The sequence below is a fragment of the Lipotes vexillifer genome, unplaced genomic scaffold, assembly GCF_000442215.2.
Source record: "Lipotes vexillifer unplaced genomic scaffold, Lipotes_vexillifer_v1.1 scaffold602, whole genome shotgun sequence".
Taxonomy (NCBI): Eukaryota; Metazoa; Chordata; class Mammalia; order Artiodactyla; family Lipotidae; genus Lipotes; species Lipotes vexillifer.
The window spans coordinates 2108915-2130385 of NW_006790307.1; positions in this window are offsets into that span (position 1 = coordinate 2108915).

Sequence of the window (21471 nt, forward strand, 5' to 3'; positions counted from 1 at the left end):
AGCGCGCGGCGCTCTTCGTGGCGTTTCCTACGCGGTGTTTTTCTCTCCCTTTTACTGCCTTTTCGGCCTTCCCTCGGCTTCCCAAATCCTAGCGGGTTACAACGGTGCAAAGAGCTTAAAAACCGTACGAATTCCAAAAGGTGCCTTTCATGCAAACTGTAATTCAGTCACCAACGTCACCAAACATTTGGTGCTCCCGTACTCCTTTGTGCTGGGGAAAGTGGCTGGAGAAGTAACAGCGCTCAATTTCCATACCTAGAGCTCCCGTGAGGGTGCCTTGGCTAGGGCACAGTCTTTTTCATTCTTGAAGTGGTTTCTCGTGAATTGTCAAGCGTCTTCACCCAGGACAACTCTTTGCAAATTATCCTGTCAAACTCAGTTAACTAATCCAAGATTCCAAACAACTTTGTACCTAAATCAACTATTTATATGAGTAAAATAAATCGCACATTTAAATGCGTGACTCGAGTACTTTAAAGGGTTACCCATAGGTGGTCTATGATGTAACTACTGGGCAACAGAAAGGACTTTCTGTTGCAAAATGCCTTGTTTCAAGAAGGGTGGGATCTTAACAGTTGAATTTACCATTATTAGAGAAAAGACTAAAATACGACTACCCTTTATACAAGATATTAGCTTTTTTATGAAAACTGGGTTTTGATGGGGAAAGATATTCAAAGAGAGAGCAAAAATATTCAAAGATGGGCAAATATGCAGGGAAAAGTAGGGGTTGGGGGGTCATTAAAGGCTAATTTTTGCTTAGTTCAGAGTTTAACTGGGCCCTGTGTTATAAGGCTTTTTTTTTTTTTTTTTTTTGCGGTACGCGGGCCTCTCACTGCTGTGGCCTCTCCCGTTGCGGAGCACAGGCTCCGGACGCGCAGGCTCAGCGGCCATGGCTCACGGGCCCAGCTGCTCCTCGGCACGTGGGATCTTCCCGGACCAGGGCACGAACCCATGTCGCCTGCATAGGCAGGCGGACTCTCAACCACTGAGCCACCAGGGAAGCCCTATAACGCATTCTTGAAATAAATTTTTATGAACTTTTATAAATTTGGAAGATTAGCAAAAAATATGATTAATTTCACTCCTTTTAAGAATACTAGTCATTGAAAACTAAAGGAATAGATAAGAATAAACTATAATTATCCTAAGTTTTCTGTATAAGTGCTTTCTAGGTGTTTCACGATTTAGGTTAACTGAATATGTTGAATATTTTGGTAATTTCTGTTTCCTTAGAAAAACCGTTTTTTTTTTTTTTTTTTTTTTTGGGGCGCGGGAGCCTCTCACTGTTGTGGCCTCTCCCGTTGCGGAGCACAGGCTCCAGACGCGCAGCCTCAGCGGCCATGGCTCACGGGCCCAGCCGCTCTGCGGCACGTGGGATCTTCCCGGACCGGGGCACGAACCCGCGTTCCCTGCATCGGCAGGCAGACTCTCAACCACTGCGCCACCAGGGAAGCCCGAAAAACCGTTTTTTGATGGGAATTTCAAAGGCACGTGTCAGAGCAGTCTGTAGGAAATATTGTAAATTCTGAATGAATGAATTTCAAAGAAATCGACTCTACTAACTTTTCAATTATTTCATGAAACTTTTGAGAAGTCTGAAAGCCTGAAACTGAGTTCATGGGAGAAAATGTTACCTGGGTATACTGTTTTTTCTTTTCTCTCTCTCTCTCTTTTTAACTCTTTGACCTTTGCGCAATTGATTTTCTTTTTTCCCCAGAAAGAGTCAGTTTCAGATGATTGGAGCTAGGATTATTTAGAATTTGAGAGAATATGTAAAATAGTCAAATTAAAAATACATTTGTTTTCTTCTGTTACACTGGAAATCGTTTCACTCGTATTAAGCTATTATCTCTATGCAGAGAATGCCAGACTGTACATCTCTTAAGCACTGAACTCACTTTTGGGTTTGAGCTCCTCGTTCCTATCCCCTTGAAAACTTCACCAGGATATTCCACTGGCAACTTGAACAGGTCATGTGTGCAAACTGAACTCATCACCTTTGTCACCAAACCAGTTTCTTCTTTTGTTAATTGTATCGCCATCTTTTAAATGACCCAGTCTTCAATCCTGATACTCCTTTTTCTGCCTTTCCTGAAACCGTCAGTCAATTGGCACATCTATTAGATAGCAATTCATTTCTACTGAGACCACACTTGTTTGGGTTGGCATTACTTCTCAACTCCTGGACTTCAGGTGCACCTTCCTACTTTGCCTGTGGCTTCCTGTCTGTTCCTGCTGTGATCCATTCTACACATTGTTGCCAGATGAATTATCTTAAAGCATACTGACCAAGTCACTCTCTTTGCCAAAGAGCATTCATTTACTCCCCTGCCCTACTGAAGTTAAAAATCCTTGTATCTTATTTTTCCCTTTCACTTAAAAAATGCCTTACGGTCAGGTAGACTTTTCATCTTGCCCAGACATAGTGCTTTCCCACTTCTCTGGTGTGCAGAGGTGATTTCCTCTGTCTGGAATGCCCCTTCCCACCTCTGCCCGTTATTCAAGGTCCATTTACTTTCTCCAAGAAAGAGCACCTTTTCTGATATTTCCAATTTAATGTGGGCTCTCCTCTATTGAATCCCCATAACACTATTGCTCTCTTTTTTTGTCACTTGTTTTCTACCTTCCTACTAGAACAAGGGCTTGCAAACTTTTTCTGTAAAGCCAGATAGTAAATATTTAAGGCTTTGTGGGTCTTTGGTACAACTACTCAGTCCTTTGTTGTGCAAAAACAACCCTAGGATACATAAAGAATGAGTGTGGCTGTATTCTAATAAAACTTTATTTATGGACACTAATTTGAATTTCATGTAATTTTCATGTGTCACAAATCTTCTTTTTAAAAAAAATCATTAAACATTTGAAAACTATCCTAGCTCATGTCTGTAACAAAAATAGGCAGTGGGCTGTCATTGTTTGCCCTTTTGTACTCAGGGCCAGCTTCGTGGGCATGTGACAGGGCCCTGTGCTTAGAAAGTCCCCATGATCCTTTTAATGCTCTGATGGCACCATCTTGAAATTTTTAATGATTTTTGAAGAAGAGGTCTGCATTTTCATTTTGCCCTAGGTCCCCCAAATTATGTAGCGGGTCCTACTGGTACTAGGAGATAAAGTCCATAAGATAAGGATATATATTTTTCATGTTTGGTATGGTGGTTTTCATATAACAGGCATTGTTGAATTTTCTGTTCCTAAGGTACTGTGGAATAGTGGAGAACACGAGAGTCAGAGTTCAGCTCCACTGCTTATTAGCTGCATAGTCTTGCACAAATTCCTTAATCGTATGGAGGCATCGTTTTCTTATCTGCAACATGGGGATATATAACCTCTGCCTTACAGAACTGTTGTAAGAGAAAGTAGAGAAAATCGCCATGTCTTAGTCCCTGAGACTAGAAGAAGCTCAAAATTAGTTTTTCCCTCTTTAGGGGAAGTGAATTAGTAGTGTGCTCACCCATAACTCTTGGTGTATTTAACCTGATATGGTATTTCTGATTTTCCATGTATTTGCCTCCTTAGAAGTTTTACTTCAAATACCATTTATATCTCATTAGTTTCATTTAAAAAGTCCACATAAGTAAAGGTCTTATTGCAAATGCAAAATTAGATTTAAAAAAACCTTCACATTTACAATTTTCCTAATTAATGGTTAATGATTATTTACATTAACAAGTCATGCTATTTAACTTCCAATTAAGCATGGTTATCAGTAGCATCGAGAGTCATTAACCCTAAATATTATTATGTTATTTCATTCACAAATGAACAATATTGAAATTTGATCCTTCAAGGCACATTGTTACTAGTTTTTCCCTCTGTCGTATAAGTGTGTGTATGTGTGTGTGTGTGTGTGTGTGTGTGTGTGTGTGTGTGTAGTATATGATTATATAAATGTAGTTCTATTTCTTTGCAACACCTTGCATAGCTGGGGTTGGAGGTTGAGAAGAATAAGAGGGCTGCTTGTTGATACAAAAGAGGAAAAACAATGACTTAAATCCCAAGTTAGTTTTGTTCTGTTCTCTTGGTCCAAGATTGTTTCAAACGCTATGCAGTTATTTTAGAAATTCTAGCACTTAATCCCGTGAGAGACCAGGTAAGAGCACATTAGATCATTGCTATTATAGGAAAACAACTCAGGACTCATACTCTCCTAGGGTAGTTTGTGTTTCTCTAAGATTTCTGTTTTGGGGAAATCATGTACTTATACATAAGAAAAATGAGGCAGTTTGGCATGTTTTCTACTCTGTGTAATAGCTATAATAACTGCTTATTTGTCTCAAGACATATTTCAAATTCTGTCTGTACTCTCCTTGAGCAGTTGTAGGCTTGACCGCCAAACCTGCCTACACCACATTAAGTAACTCTAACAGTTCTGTAATTTTGTCATTGATAATGTCTATGGTGTAAGGAACAGATTATACTTAAAATTTCCCCCTTTCTTAAGCTGTAGCTGAGAAAAACCATACAAATGAAAATGACATTCCCAGAGCCATCATGTAAATGAATGTTGAAGTAGAAAACCACTGGAAGAACCAGCTTCATGAAATTCCCCCGTCATGAACTTTCAAAAGAAATTTAAATTAAGAAAATCTTCAAAAACCGCATATAAATACTTTCAGAATCTGGGCTGTCTCCAAATCAAACAGCTAATAAAATCATGCCAAAGATGCTCAAGAGTTAGGCATCCCCTTAGAACTTATCATTATGATAGTCCTGGCTTCTACTCCCAGTCTCTCCCAAGTCTTGTGTATGAATCACATACCTCAATAATGATGACCAAATTTCAGGAGGTTGGTTTGAATAATCCATTATACAGATGAGAAGCCTAAAGCTTAGGAAGGCTAAGTGACCAAGGCTATATATAAATATGTGGGCAGAGTTGAAATTTGTATCTTAGTTTGCCTGCCTTCCTTTGGCACCATGCTGTGCTATTATTCCTCTGTTAATGCTGTTCTTTCAGCCAGAAAATCTTTCCTGTCTCTTTTGTATTTATCTAAATCTTAGTCATTGTTCTAGATCTAGTGGTGTCTTGCTTCTCTGAATCTCCCTAATAATTATTGTTTGTACCACTCATTTGGTACTTATCAGACATTGCCTTACTTAAATTGCTTTTGTCTTCTCTCTATCCTGAGATCCTTGAGAACCAAAAGCATATCTTACACTTCTTTGTATTTACCATACTGCCTGGCATCACATATTATAAATAAAATGTAGTGTGGGGGGTCTTGCTAATCTTGGTGTGATTTTCCAAGCTGATCATAGTGGATTTGTGACCTCTGGCCATTATTTAACCTTTCAGAGTTTCTTATTAGTAATCTTTAAAAATGTACATAAAAGTGTCTAAAGTGTAGGGTTTTAATTTTTTAAAAAATAAGGGACCAGGGGCTTCCCTGGTGGCGCAGTGGTTGAGAGTCCGCCTGCCGATGTAGGGGACGCAGATTCGTGCCCCGGTACGGGAAGATCCCACATGCCGCGGAGCGGCTGGGCCCGTGAGCCATGGCCACTGAGCCTGTGCACCCGGAGCCTGTGCTCTGCAACGGGAGAGGCCACAACAGTGAGAGGCCCGCGTACTGCAAAAATAATAATAATAATAAGGGACCAGGTATAATAACGGAAGTCATACAGGGTAACAGTTAAGTGGATTGGCTCTGGAGTCAGATTGCAAATTCAAATGGAGGCTCCATTCATCTTAGGGAATTTACTTCTGGTGCCTGTTTTCTCATTTGTAAAATGAATACAGTAGAACCTACATTATGGTATTATTGTGAGGATTAAAAGAGTTAACAATACAAATAGAATAGTGCCCACCACAAAGTAAGCACTCTGTAAATGTTAGGTACGTCATCATGAAAAGATTCTCGATAAATATTGGTTCCTGGGGCTTCCCTGGTGGCGCAGTGCTTGAGAGTCCGCCTGCCGATGCAGGAGACGCGGGTTCGTGCCCCGTTTCGGGAAGATCCCACATGCCGCGGAGCGGCTGGGCCCGTGAGCCATGGCCGCTGAGCCTGCGCGTCCGGAGCCTGTGCTCCGCAAATAGGAGAGGCCACAACAGTGAGAGGCCCGCATAACGCAAGGAAAAAAAAAATAATAATAAAAAAAAAAAAAAATTGGTTCCTGCTACATCCTCTGGCACAATAAAACTTTTTACAAACATGGTAAGAGTTCAACAGATGCTTGTTAAACTTTCCTTTTGCTTTGCTTATGACAGTCCTCAGTGAAGGAATGGTTGTGTTCTAAAGTTTCTTTATGTCAGTAGTTTGTAACTCGAAAATACTTACGCAATGGAAACAATGTTATAAAGTTTATGGTGTGGGTACCTTAAAATATTATCTGATTATTAAGAAAGCTGAAAAAAAAAACCTGTTTTAATCCATTGACACTAAAAACACAGTTCCAAAAGTACTATTTCAACTGCTACTAATCAGCATTTATAACACTGTTCCCTTAGTTTTCATGGCACCTTATTCTTATGGTTTTGTTCTTTTCTCTCTAGATTTTTCATCTCCCCCTCTTTACGCTATCTCTTCTTCCTCCTGACTTTTAAGGGTCGGAGTTCCCAGAGCTTGATTCTGGGTCCTTTTCTTCTTGGATACTTTCTTCTAGGCATTTCTAGTCTTTCCCATGGCTTTATATGCCATTTAAATGCCAGTGACTCTTAGATCTATATCTGCAGTTCAGACTTCTTTGCCAAGCTCCAGTTGCATAGGGCCAATTGCCTCCTGGAAAGCTTTCCTTGGTTGACCTCTCCAAATATGCTCTCCCTCCAGGAATCCTCCATTCAATAAATGGTACCAGCTCCCTAAAACAGAGAACTATCACTTCCCTCTGCCTTATTCCACATATCAAATTCTTCACCAAATCCTGTTGATTCTACAGTTGACCCTTGAACAATACGGGGGGTGAGGGCCACTGACCCTCCACCCATTCGAAAATCTGAGTATAATTTGTAGTTGGACCTTCTTATGAAGGGGGTCCTCCAGATCCCCAACCTCAGATACTGTAGAACTGTAGTATTTACTATTGGAAAAATATCCTCATAATAAGTGGCTCCATGCAGCTCAAACCCATGTTGTTCAAGGGTCAACTATACTTCCCAAATCACTAAAATATGACCACTTTCCTCCATTTTCATTGTCTGATTGGTTTATGTACTTTTGCCCTTCTTCCCATCCATTGTCTAAAAGTGGTCTTAATTTTTTTAAAAAGCTTTTTATAATGGAAAATTTCAGTTACACATAAAGGAGCCCCTATGTACACATCTCTCAGTTTCAACATTATCCTAATTTTTGCTACTCTTGTTTCATTTGTCTCCTCCCTTTTTTTTTCTAGTTGGAATAGTTTAAGGAAAATCCTGTAAATAATTTAGTATGCGTTTCCCACAGATACGAACATTTAAAAAATATAACCACAATGCCGTTATCATACCTAACAAAATTTTAAAAGTTTCCTTAACAAAATATAATACCGGTCCAAATTTAAAATTTCCTGATTATATCAAAGATGGCTCCTTACTGCTGGTTTGTTCAGTTTGTCATCCAAAAAAGTCCAAACATGATATTTAATTGTTATGCCTCTTAAGTCTCTTTCAATCTCTAATAGCCCCTCCTCCATTTGCTGAGTGGATGACTATTTGTATTCTACTTTTGTGCTGTGCCTTTCCTTATCTTTCACCTTCTCTATAAATGATATCACTTTTGGTGGATATCTGTGGCAAAAATCCTATAGCCTTGATATTACACATCTTTATCTACAAATGCTAGATTGAGAAAGTAAGGACCTCCCTTTCACATATTTACATTATGTGAAGAAAATATGGAAGATGGATTGAAAACTATTTATTCATATCAAAATCCAGATAAGAAGTGCATATACTACATACTAAGAACTTATCTCACTCGATCCTTTAAAAAATCCTTTGAGTTTTTTATCCCCGTCTTCAGGTTAAGAAACAGATTGAGAGAGGCTAAGCAAAAAATATGGGGCTACGGTGTCAGTCTGAGACAGGGCCAGGCCAGACTTGAAGCCCTGGACTCTTTTTCCCAGGGACTCATTGTCTCTTCATCCAGTCATGCTGCTGTAGTAATAAAGTAATGAAGTAATGAAGGATGGTTTAAATAGGGGAAAAACTACCAAAAGACAATTCTGGTAGATGCTTTACCAAGATAAAAATTAAAAAAAAAAAAAAAAAAAAAGAGTCCTACCCGAGTCTATATCAGGGGGAGTTGATTATTTTGTTGTAAGGTGAATATATTTGAGAAAATAATTACTCAGTGGGATTCTGATACAAATTGGTAAAAGTCTGATGAAAGTTGAACAGTGGCAGAAGCAGCCTTCTAAGGGCATTTATCTCTGAGTGCCCTCCTGCTCTATCTGATTCTGTCCATTTCTTTTTTCTCTTTAAATTACATGCTTTTGCCTTTTTAAGACGGACTTTAACATCACTAATGTGCTTATACATTTCCTTCCTGCTTCGCTGTAGGCCTCAGAACCACAGCTTCTTTTCACTAGGATCCCTTTCCTCTCCCAACTGCCTCTATCTAAATTCTTCAGTGGCTTGTCATGTCCTTAATGCCTAAAAAAGCTTGTCAAAAGACCATGTTAGCCAAGGGAGAGAAATTATTTTTAAGATATATTGGCCTGAAAAGTTCTGTTTCACCAGTCTGCCTGCATGTGCCTACATCTACCCCAGCTGTGAGTTAGCCCAGCCTCCTCCTGCTGTTCTTCATGCTACTACTTAAGATAACACAAGAGTCTCCCTAGCTAATTACATGTTTATAACTGATTCATAAATGGAGACATCCACAAACAACTAACAAAAAGCAAAGAGTAACTGACCAATAGCAAAGAGAAGGAAAGTATTTTAAATGTCTTGGTTAATGGATATATTCCCCCCAAAATTGAAATGTCAGGGAGAGTAGATTACTTTGTTCAGAGCAGCATTGCTCACAGTAGGCAAAAGGTAGAAGCAACCTAAGTGTCCACTGATGGATAAATGGAGAAACAAAATGTGGTGTATACATACAATGGAATATTATTCAGCCTTAAAAAGGAAGGAAATTCTGATCAGTACTACAACATAGGTGAACCTTGAAGACATTATTATGCTAAGTGAAATAAACCAGCCACCACAAGACAAATTTGCATGATTCCACTTATATGAGGTCCCTAGAGTAGTCAAATTCATAGAGACAGAAAGTAGAATGGTGGTTGTCAGGGACTGGCGGGAATGGGGAGTTAGTGTATAATGGGTACAGAGTTTCAGTTTGGGAAGATGAAAATATTCTGGAGATGGATGGTGGTGATGGTTGCAGAATAACGTAAATGTACTTAATGCCACAAAACTGTACACGTAAAGATGGTTAAATTGGTAGATTTTAGGTTACCTATATTTTACCAAAACTTAAAAAATTGGTTAAGAACCTGGGCTCTGAGTGAGAAAGCCTGGGTTCAAATTCTGACTCCATCACTTATTAGCTGTGAGAATCCACACTATTTCCACATCCTGAGTTTGAGTTGCTTCATCTAAAAAATTGGAATAAGAAGAGTACATACCTAAATGTATGACAGGGAGAGCAACAATTCCTAACCAAACTTGTCTCCTCCCCCAAAAACAAATAAACAAAAGCCTTGTGAGGATTAAATAAAACAGTCTATCTAATATCCTTTGTACATTGCCTTGCACATAGTCAGCACTCAATCAATGTTAGCCACTATAATTTTATGATCATTTATTTACATTTAACTCACTTTTAAAGATTAGATGGATAGATTTTCTTATGTGTTTTAGAAATTTACTCCAGATTTAGATCTCTTAATTACGTGATTCCAGGAGGGTGATTTCAGTATCTAGATCAGCTACAAGGATAGCTGATCCAGAGATACTGATGAATAGCATGAAGTTCTGATGAGTTTGCAAAGTTTAGTGGAAAAAACAAAGGTATTGGAGTAACAATAAAAGTATCCCTTTATGTTTGGGAAATGAAATTTTCAGCCACTTTCTCGCAGCTCTCCAAAAATAAGTAGCAAGGAAAATAATATTGATTTTTGAGTATCCTGAAACTTGAGATAGTTTTTCAGTTGTTTGGTAACATTTGTTGTGTAATCCAAGAGATACTCTCCAAGTTGCAACCACAGGAAAATTTCCTCCAGCCTAGATCATGGCTCCCTAGGAAGCTGGCCACTGAGTATACATCTGCTAACTTGAATAATTACAGAACCATAATTGTGAAGTGTCTCAATTTTACACTCAGCATTATGATCCCTTTGTGAATAATTTTGTGCGTGTGTGTGTGTGTGTGTGTGTGTGTGTGAAGGAGAAACAGTGGAAAAAGCCGTGGAGTTACTGCTTTTGGAAAAGGGTAAACCTGAATAATACAGAGGAGACAGTGTGCCAGGCTTTTTGTAAACGAATCCTCAACCCTTCAACATTGCCGCTATCATCACTGCATTTTAAAGACGAGGAAACAGGCTCAGAAGTTACCTGTGTGAGCAGTGAACTGGAATTTGAAAGTAGGTTGATTTGGCTCGAGGCTGTGTTCTTTCTCTCAAACTACACTCCCCAAACCAGAACTTCTTGCCACTTGTTACTGTCACTGGAGCTAGTGTCACTTTTGGAGCTGCTCAGGTTCTGAAATCACCTTCTGGAGACTGCTGCTGTCCCTGGACGATTGTAATGGTGGCTCTTTGCTCGCCAACCCACCCTCTGCTAAGAGGGAGAAGCTGCTCCTCAGAGGAGGTGAAACAGAGGGCACAATAAAGCCCCTACTTCCCAGAAATATTCCTTCTCCTCTTTTCTGACCTGCAGTGGCCACTGTTAAAGTGGCCACTCAGTTTGGAAAACAAAAGTGCCATTACCTTCAGAAAGCCCCTGTTTCAGTATACACATGCTACCTGGGAGTCAGAAGCAGGCAGAGATTCTTCCAGCTCTCTCTCTCTGTCTCTCATTAGCACAGTTCAGTTTATCAGATAAACTCGTTGTCTCCTGGAAAGCCTAGAAAGACTATCTCAGGGAAGACATACCTGACAAGCAAGTGTCACCAGTGCTCCATGAGGCCAGCACGTCTGGGTAGGGGTCCTGAAACCCACATAGCGATGGGACCCTGGGAGTGGGCCTCAGTCACGGCTGCCTGGGGTGGTGATGATCTGTTGGTTGCAAGTAGGAGATACCAACCTGAACTACCTTAAGCAGAAAGGGAATGGATTAGAAGAATTAGGGAGGTGTCTCAGAGAACACCTCTGGAATTATGGGACAGCCAGGTCTCAGGAAGGGAGGAGCCAGGGAAAGGCCTGGGGCTGCAGTGGCAGCTGGTAGAAGTCCTAGCCTAGAGCACTCAGTGACTTGACTTGGCTCCTGATTCCAGTATATCTTAAGCCTCAAGTGAGAGTGAGAATATGATACTTCAGCTGAGCTGATTGTTCACAGTTGGCTTGACCAGCAATGGTTGCATGGGGGGGAGGGGCAGAGATTGGTGCAGTGAGAAGTTCACACAACAGAAAGAGGAACCCTCCCTGTGGGGTGATGAGGCAGTTTCCAGATAAGAGGCGCTGGGCTGACACTGTATTAGACACCTACCACATATTCCTTAGATCTTATCTGGGGAGTCATTCTGGAGGGGGAATTGCTTAGAAGCAGTGCAGCGTGGTGGTTAAGATTGCTGGGTTTGGAGCTGGATTGCCTGAGCTTGAATGCCAGCACGGCCACTTCCTGGGCAACTTGCTTAAGTATTCTGTGTGTCTGTTTGCTTCTCTCTAGAGTGGTGATAATAATAGTACTTATTACATGAGAGCATTAGGATTAAATGAGTTAATACCAGCAAAGAGCTTAAAACAGTGCCTGGCACACAGTTAGCCCTGGATAAAATCACTATTATTATCTGGCTTTTGAGGCATCATAATATTCATTGAAATTGTCAAACAGGTTCACCTTACTTTAAAAATAACCAGTGGAGCTCTTTTAACATGTAATTTTTTTTTTTTTTTTTTTTTTTTGCGGTACGCAGGCCTCTCACTGTTGTGGCCTCTCCCGTCGTGGGGCACAGGCTCCGGACTCACAGGCTCAGCGGCCATGGCTCACGGGCCCAGCTGCTCCGCGGCATGTGGGATCTTCCCAGACCGGGGCACGAACCCGTGTCCCCTGCATCGGCAGGCGGACTCTCAACCACTGCGCCACCAGGGAAGCCCCTAACATGTAATTTTATGAAAGAAAGAGGAACGCAATGAGATAAACACTTTGTTATGAAATAACTATTTGGCTGAACTCAGGCATAAATACAGATACAACAAATATCAAATATCAAGAAAAGAAGTAAGACAAAGAAAATAAAAACACTAAAAGAAAAAATATGGTTGCAACATCAAAAGCACAGTCCACAAAGAAAAGAATTGATAAACTGGGCTTCATCAAAATTAAAAACTTTTGCGATTTAAAAGGTGCCATTAGGACTTCCCTCGTGGCACAGTGGTTAAGAATCCGCCTGCCAATGCAGGGGACAAGGGTTTGAGCCCTGGTCCGGGAAGATCCCACATGCCGTGGAGCAACTAAGCCTGTGTACCACAACTACTGAGCCTGTGCTCTAGAGCCTGTGAGCCACAACTACTGAGCCCACACGCTGCAACTACTGAAGCCCACGCACCTAGAGCCCATGCTCCACAAGAGAAGCCACCACAATGAGAAGCCTGTGCACCACAACAAAGAGTAGCCCCCGCTCGCCACAACTAGAGAGGGCCTGCATGCAGCAACAAAGACCCAACACAGCCAAAAATAAATGAATAAAAAAAACCCCATAAATACATTAAAAAAAAAAGGTGCCATTAAAAGAATGAATAAACAAGCCAAATATTTTGAGAAAATATTTGTAAATCATATATCTGATGAAGAACTTGTATCCAGAAGAAAAGAACACTTACAATTCAATAATAATAATAAGACAAATAATAAGACAAACCAACTAACTGAAAAATGGGCAGAAGATTTTAAAGACATTTCACCAAGAAGCTATCTGAATGGCTAATAAACACACAAAAAGATCCTTGACATTCTTGTTTTGGGAAATGCTGATTAAAAATCACAGTGAGATACCACTATAAACTCTTTGAAATGACTGTGATCCAAAAGATTGACTTTATCAAGTATAGGAGGTGCGGGGAAACTGGAATGCATACCTACTACTGGTGAGAATATAAAACAATGCATTCACTTTGGCAAATACTTTGGCAATGTCTTAAAACAGTAAAACATAAATTTAGCATATGACCCAACCATTCCTTTCCTGGGTATATACCCAAGAGAAATAAATAACATATGTTCACACAAAGACTTGTCTAAAAATGTTCATAAAATTATTATTCATAATAGCTAAAAAATGGACAGAATCCAAATGTCCATTGACTGGTTAAATTGAATGTGGTATTATATAATACTATTCAGCAATAAAAAGAAATCATTAATATATGCACAACATAGGTGAATCTCACAAACATGCAAAGTGAAGGAAGAAAGACACAAAAGATTTTATCTTTCATATTCCTATTTATATGAAATTTCTGGAAATTGTAAATCTACAGAGACAGAAAAACAGAACAGTAATTGCCTGGGCTGGGCATGGGAGTGGGGATTAACTACAAATGGGAATGACAGAAATTTTGAAGGTGATAGAAATGTCCTAAAATTAGATTGCAATGACAGTTGTACAACTGCATGAATTTACCAAAATCACTGAAATATATACTTGTTAACAGGTGAATTTTATGATATGTAAGTTAGATCTCAATAAAGCTGCTCTGTCCAACATTCAGTCATTCTGACTGTTACCAGTGAAAACTACAACTAAAAATAATTAAGAAAGAAATCTCAATTATTAGATTAAGAAATCTAAGAAATCTTAGACTGAGAAATCTCTGTCTTAGTCCAACACTATTTGCTGAAGCTCATTTTGGTTTCATAATGTTTTATGCCCAGTCCCACCCCATTCCCCCACTGATCCACCCTAGTATAGTGACTTTCTGTTATCAGGATTGGTAAATCATGTATAGACAATGGAGTCTAAGAGTACGCTGCATCGAAACTTTAGGGAGGGTATCTTATAAAAACTGTATTTATATAGCTCTAGCTATTCCCATTCCTATTTGCTATTGTACAGATTCAAGCATTACTGGAGTGTAAGAAACCATTCTCCAAGGAAAATTCTGATTTCTACAGCTGCCTGCGAATACCCAGGAATTTTTTTCTCTCTCTTCAATGTGTCATACTGCCCTAACCATGACAGGAAGAAAACAACTTTTAGGTTGAGTGCGACATCAAAAATGCTTCTCCTATAACTAAAAAAAAACAACAACAAAAAAAACTCATTTGCTTGATAGTTATTTCCTGTGTCAAACTATCAAATGTTTCCCCTGACTGCAGCCATCTGGGGGTTTGTTGTTTGTTTCATGCCAACATGTTAACATAAAGTGCCTGAAGGGAACGACATTCATTCATTTATCCGTTCATCCATCCATCCATCCGTCTATCCATTTGTCCATCGACACATTCGACAATGACTTCTTGAGTACTAGCTATATATCATACACCATGCTATTAAGGATGAAAAAATGAGTAAGAAAGACATGGTCTCCACCCTCACAGTGCTTAAAGTCTGTTTTGGATGACAGCCAAAAGCCAGCACTGAAGACACATTTTTCCACTTTCCAGGTTTTCTTGGGCTGGCCTCAGCTCCTCCAGTGGCGGCACTGGTGGCATGTCAGGTGAGCTGGTGACTATGTGGTGCCACTGGTGGTGGAAGCAAGGAGATCCCTGCTCCTGGCAGCGGTTTTGATTCATCGGCAGTGGTTACTTTGGCAGGCTTCGGAAGGACAGACTTTGAAGCAGCCTCCTATTTAATGGCAAGTGGGAAAGTTTTAGGGGGTGGCTACAAGAGGTCTTAGGTGGCATCTGTGGCCTCCAGCACCTCTGCAAGTTATATAGAAGTCAAATGCAAGTTAGGAGGTTTTTTTAAAGTGAAAATATACCTTCTGTACTTGCTTGGAAGCATATCAGATCTGAAGGCAGAGATGAGAATTCATTTGTTTCTCAAATATTTCATTTTTTTGTGAATACATAGTAAATCAAGGTTGCTCTACAACTCTTGCAGTATTTTCAGTTCAGTGGTGTGAGGTAGCTACACAATGTCGTTATATAACGTTGTTTTTAGAAAGGGAAATTAAAACTAATGTGCTCACTTGGGCCTCTACAGAGACAGACAGTAAGTAATCAGCCAATTTAGAACTAGGACCAAAAGATAGAGTTCCAACCTTTACTTTTGAAGGAAACAATAAGTAAAAATACAAAAATGGGACAGTGCTTTAGATAATATGTTAGTTAAAATCTCGTAAGAACACAGAATTTGCTGGATAGCATTTCTGGCCTAAACTGACTCTGCCTATGGTGGAGTCTGAGGCTTCTTGAGTTAAATGATTCACAGAATGCTGTAGAGTCTGATCTACTTAAATATATCAGTCACGTGGAACTGCTATGGTAGTTCCTTTTCTCCTGCCCCTCTGGAGATTCCCACTATTGAAAGTACTTCCTGTGAGGTCAGGGATGACAAACATGCCCATGCCCAGAGCACCAACTCACTATTACAGGCCTCTCTACCACTGAGCCCAGGTATGGCCTCAGCATCCCAGGTCCCACTACCAACCAGTTGGAATTAACACATGAGATGAAGCCTACTTATCATCCTTGGACTAGAGAATGAAAACAGTGGTGTTAACTTTAAAAGGTTATAGTGGAATGAAAACATACTTCCTGACAAGGAAGAGATTGCCTTGACCAGGAGTAAGAGCTTCCTTTCTATGAGATTAAGACTTGGTTCTGAAGAATCAGGACGGAGAGTCTGAGTAAGAGGAAGACAAAGAATGATAGTGACCAGGTCTGGCAGCCTGAGGGGCAGGTGCGCCCAGGGATGCAGCACAGTGAAGAGTGGGAGATGAGAAAAAAGCCAAAAGAGACTTCTTTCACAATTCCCTGGGGTCATGACGCTCTAGCTCTGTCTTTCCTTAGCGCTATCCTGAGGAGTTTGGTGGAGAATGACTCAGAATGAGGGTTCTGAACAGTGAGTCACCTGCCACTTCCTGCATTACTTGGACTTTTTGGGAAGCTTTCCACCAAATACCTGTTAGAGAGCCAAGCCGCATCCACCTTGTGACAACTAACAACATCGTGCTTTGAAGCAAATCTGAATAAATAGTCGAACATCCATGTGCCGATCATTCCAGTAAAAACAGAAATAAAGCTTTTAGTGACTTCAGAGACAGTGAGGTTTGTGGCCTTACAACGAATGGCTTGAAGTCTCGTGAGCATAGCCAGCCAAATCTGGGAACTTCCACTTAAAGTTCTCTGATAAAGTAACTTAATGATGGGGATAATTTTATTGGCCCATTTAATAGAATGATAAAGACCATAAAGCAATCTTACAAATTGGCACTTTCTTTTTTACTAAATGTGTGGTCTTGGGCAAGTCTTTCTATTTCTCCATTTTCTTACCTATAAAGATGATTCCTTTCATAAAAAGAAAAGTGACAGCAAAATGTATTGAATATATACTGTTTGCAAAACACTGAGGTTGATCCTGGGGAGTCATCAAAGATGGAATAAGCATAGATAGTGGTCTCAAGGAATCTAAGACTTAACAAAGAAGAATAAAGACAAGCAGAGCAGTAACAATACAAGGCAGACCAGGAGATGGGTTTCAAGAGAAATGCAAAAATAGAAGTGGTAGACGATAGATCACTGACCACTTACCAGTCATTGGATTTATTTGGGTTGGAAAGGTGTTCAGTAAGAGCTGGTAGAGGTGATTTTTCATTTTTAGTTTTGTTTTTGCTAGGGGAGAAATAAAAGGCTGATTCCACGTATTTTATTCTCTTATGCATTATTCATGGAAGAAAAAAACAGTGAGGTGGTAAATAGTTTGAAATTAATACATATGAGGCTGTGGTGTATGTTTCAAAATTATAAAGAGCTCAGCCACAATACATTAACGCTGGGAAATGTCAAACTTCCACCGACATAAGCCAGAGGTTGGGAACTAGTAATGGTGTCGAACAAGGAACAGAACACAGGTCTGATGTCTTGAGATCAAACCGTCTGCTCATTAGAGGCAGGCTGCCGATGTGAAAGAAACTTTAACCTTTTGTCACTTTAAGAGACATTTACTCTTCTTTTGACTCCAGGCTGAAAGAAGCACTGAAGAATTTTAGGCAAGCTAAAAATAAACTGGGGATTTCCCTGGTGGCACAGTGGTTAAGAATCCGCCTGCCAATGCAGGGGACACAGTGTTCAAGCCCTGGTCCGGGAAGATCCCACATGCCACGGAGCAACTAAGCCTGTGCGCCACAACTACTGAGCCTGCGCTCTAGAGCCCGCGAGCCACAACTACTGAGCCCGTGCGCCGCAGTTACTGAAGGCCGCGTGCCTAGAGCCCGTTCTCCGCAGCAAGAGAAGCCACTGCAATGAGAAGCCGGCGCACCGCAACCAAGAGTAGCCCCCGCTCGCCGCAACTACAGAAAGCCTGCGCACAGCAGTGAAGACCCAACGCAGCCAAATAAATAAATAAATGAATAAATAAACTGGTCTTCTATAGTCCTCTTCCTTTCAACAGTAGGATTCTACTGTTGAATTAACAAACTTAGTTAAATGAAAATAAAATTGTGATCAGTTTCCTTAGGTCTTCCTTCTCTCTTCTGTTGAATCCCACCGTAATTAGCATTTAAAAAAATACCTAACTTTAGTCAAGAAAACAAAATTGAGGATGTAGGCTGTGTTATTTGCTAGAATTTTATTTTGTTGATTAACACACCTCCCATCCAATGGGCTTCATATTTCTACAGTTTTGCACACATTTTTTCCCCAAGAACATGAAGAGTAACCCTAAGAGAAGAGACCCAGTAGCAAGAATTCTCTATCTACATCTCCTCTTATTCACCTTAAACATGGAGCAGATTACCATATTTGAAATACACACGTTTAGCCTCAGCTGAAATACATTGAAAACGAAGTCAAACAGAAATGGAAGAAATCGTGTCACTGATATTTCATCAAACTGCTTTTCTAAATTAAGAGTTTCAAATGCACTATGATAGTCTAATTGTGGTTGTACCATCATTTCTAATGTATTAAAAAAGTTTAAATAATTTACTGTAAACCACATAATAACTTAAATAGGGCTGAAACAGAGCCCAGAACTGGTGATTTCTAATGAGAAGGGGCACCTCTGCCCTACTACATAAGATGTCACATCACCTGGCTTGTCCAATTTTCCACATTTACAAGCCTGCAGACTCCCTTCCCAATTCCTACTAAGTAATGCATTTTATTGCCAATGAAACCCTTATTTCCTGTTCTCATTTGTAGGACTAGACTGGTTCTTCTGTCATTAGAGCCACAGAATATATATCTGAATTTTAATATATATGATAAATATACGAACAGTATGCTTTTGTCTCAGTAATGTATTTCATTTATTTTTGTTTTTGAAGTATTTTATGGACATCTTTATTTATCTTTTAAATTTATTTTTGAAATATTCTCCTATTCATTTGGAGGTTTACAGCTATATCCTTTTGCATTAGTTTGAAGCTGTCTTCCTCCCTTTCTTTTCCTTCCTTCCTTCCTTCCTTCCTTTGTTTCTTTTCTTCTCTCCTTTCTTTCCCTTCCTTCCTCCCTTCGTGCCTTCCTTCCTTCTTTTCTTTGTGGGATTTCTATTATTTTATAAAAATTAAGTAAAAAAAACTTAGAAATCTAATAAGGGTCTCAGATGCCTAAGTATTTTCCCTTAAAATGTGACTAACCTTGCTTAATATTTCATTCAAGAGTCAAGTTCAGACTAAATTATTTGGTGTCAAAGACAAAAACAACAGCAAAAGTCTACTTACCAAATGTCAGGAGGACAAAGCAGTGGGTGAGATGCCCTTTCTCTCTCTCTCTCTCTCTCTCTCTCTCTCTCTCTCTCTCTCTCTCACACACACACACACACACACACACACACACATACACAGAGCTCACTTGATAAATGGTTGGCAATTTTTGTGGTGAATACTCTGGGGCGTGCTATTTAAAACAGACCTTATTCAAAGCTTTTTTACTTGAAGTAGGTCATTCGATACTTTTCAACATTCAGATACAATATTCTCTACAAAATCTAGGACTTTTGAGGCTAGAAATTAAATTCACTTCATCAAATAATGTGTTGACAGTTTCTTATTATAAATATTTAAAAATATTTACAGAGCTGAAAGAAATATATCTTTATCAAGTTTCTGTTTTATGTCAGGCATCTTACATTGAGTCCAGCACCTGAAGATAGACTTTCTAGATGGAAAACTGAGCCCTGTCACCCTCCACCTGCATGAACTGGGCAAATTACTTAATCTTACTGTATCTTGGTTTTGCCATCTGTAAACTGGGGATAATGACAGGGCTCAGTTCATCTGCAGTTGTGAGCATTAATTAGATAATACCATACAGTATTTAGCACAGTACCTGGCCCTTAATCAGCATTCATTCTTACTGTTGTAGTTAGCTACCTTCACTTAGAGTAGCTCCCGCAGTCCTTATTATCCTGTGAGACAGGCATTATTGCATCTATTTAACAGATGAGTAAACACATAACCAGTGAAGTTTAGTAACTGACCCCAAGTCCCAGAGCTTTGCACCAGCAGAGCTGGTATTTGCACTTCATCTATCTAGTTCTGAAGCCTATGCACCTCACTGTACTGAATTCTCCCTCTGCATATAGATTGTAAATCATTATAGTACATTTTCTATATGATTTTTGACTTTTAGGATAAATTAATAAACTTGAATTTATCAGGTATTCCAACAACCAATTAATTCCAGTAATAGGAAGATTTGTGGCCATTCTAAACTTTTATGAGAAAGAAACAGATGATAAAAAAATCAGTTGATAGGGAAATTTAGCTGAAGAAGATGGAGGAGAAAAGAAAGGCAGAGGAGGAGGAAACACACACACACACACACACACACACACACACACACACACACACAACAAGCATGAATTCCAAAGTGCATTTCAAATTTGGGACAGATTCAAACCAATCTCTTGCCCCATTTACATTATGCAAAATTATTTTGAAGGCATCACAATGTGGCTTGAAGAACACAGACTTCGGAACCATATAGAATCCAGTTATTTGAAATCCAGTTCTGCTGACTTTGGGAGCTTCAGCCTCTGTTTTCTTATCTCTAAAATCAGGGCAATAGTATATGCTTCATAGGTTTGTTAAGAAGATTAAATGAGACCAGATTTGTGAAATGCCTGGGATGGTGCCTAGGACAGATATGATGCCCAGTGAATGTCAGGCTATCATAGCATACATAGCTTTTATAACAATTTTTTGAGATTGTATAAGGTTCTCAAAAGTCTCCTTAATAATGCTAAAGGATGTTCAATATTAGCATAATCACAACACTGTGGAATTTTAGAGATGGATGGTAAATTAGAGAGCTTTATAGTTCAATTACTTCATTCTATGTTTGAGGAAACTGAGACCCAAAGAGACTAAGGGAACTGCCCCAAATCACATAGCTAATTATAACCAGAGTTGGGACTAGAACCTGGCCTCTTAATTAATGGTTCCCCTAATATTTTTAAAGCTCTGAGTGAATGATCATACCACTTGAGCAATAGATTATGAAATATGAATATCTGTGAGCAGAGTTTAGGATTTCAAAGAACAATTTTAATAAAGTTAGACATATATTTAATGATAGCCATAATTATTATTGTGCTGCATGATAACACGGCATAAATGGTAAGTAGTTCGTATTAAAGTGTCGTAATTATTTTGTGCAACCGAGCCCAGAGAGGGGAAAATAAAATGAAGAGGAGCAGGAAACTGCTCGGAGTGCCTCTTTGCAGGCCTGTGAATCTGGGGCCTTGGTAGCTGTGGTTTTCTGACAAAAGGTAGGGGGGCTGAGAGGTGGTTTTGGAAGGAGAAGGGACAGGAAGTTCTCTTGAACTCCTCTTCTCTTGGGAGGAGGGATAGGCACTCACCTCCTTCTGTATTGATGGAGGAATCAGCCAGTATTCTCCTCTTTCTCCATCAGCTTCTTGCTGGGATCTGGAAGTTTCAGCTACCAGAACCCAATCCTTAGTCAGCAATGCCAGAGTCAACACCCAGCGTGGAGTGACGGACTAGCTTTGCTTTTAGCAAAACTATCACCTGTTTTCTAGTGTCACTGTGTCTGGACTCTCAACACTTCGTAGTCATCGCCCTGATACACTGAGGGCCTCCAAGAGCACCTGGGCCATGGAGCACCCCCAGGCTCGGCCATGTGGGGAGACTTGGCTGCATAATTACCCCTGTGGTCCTTGAAGAAAACCCTAGGTTCTCCAATTCCTTCCTCTCTTACTCCCAAGAGGAATGGGTGAGACCGCCCTTTCTCCACTCTCCATCAGGACTCGCTCAAAG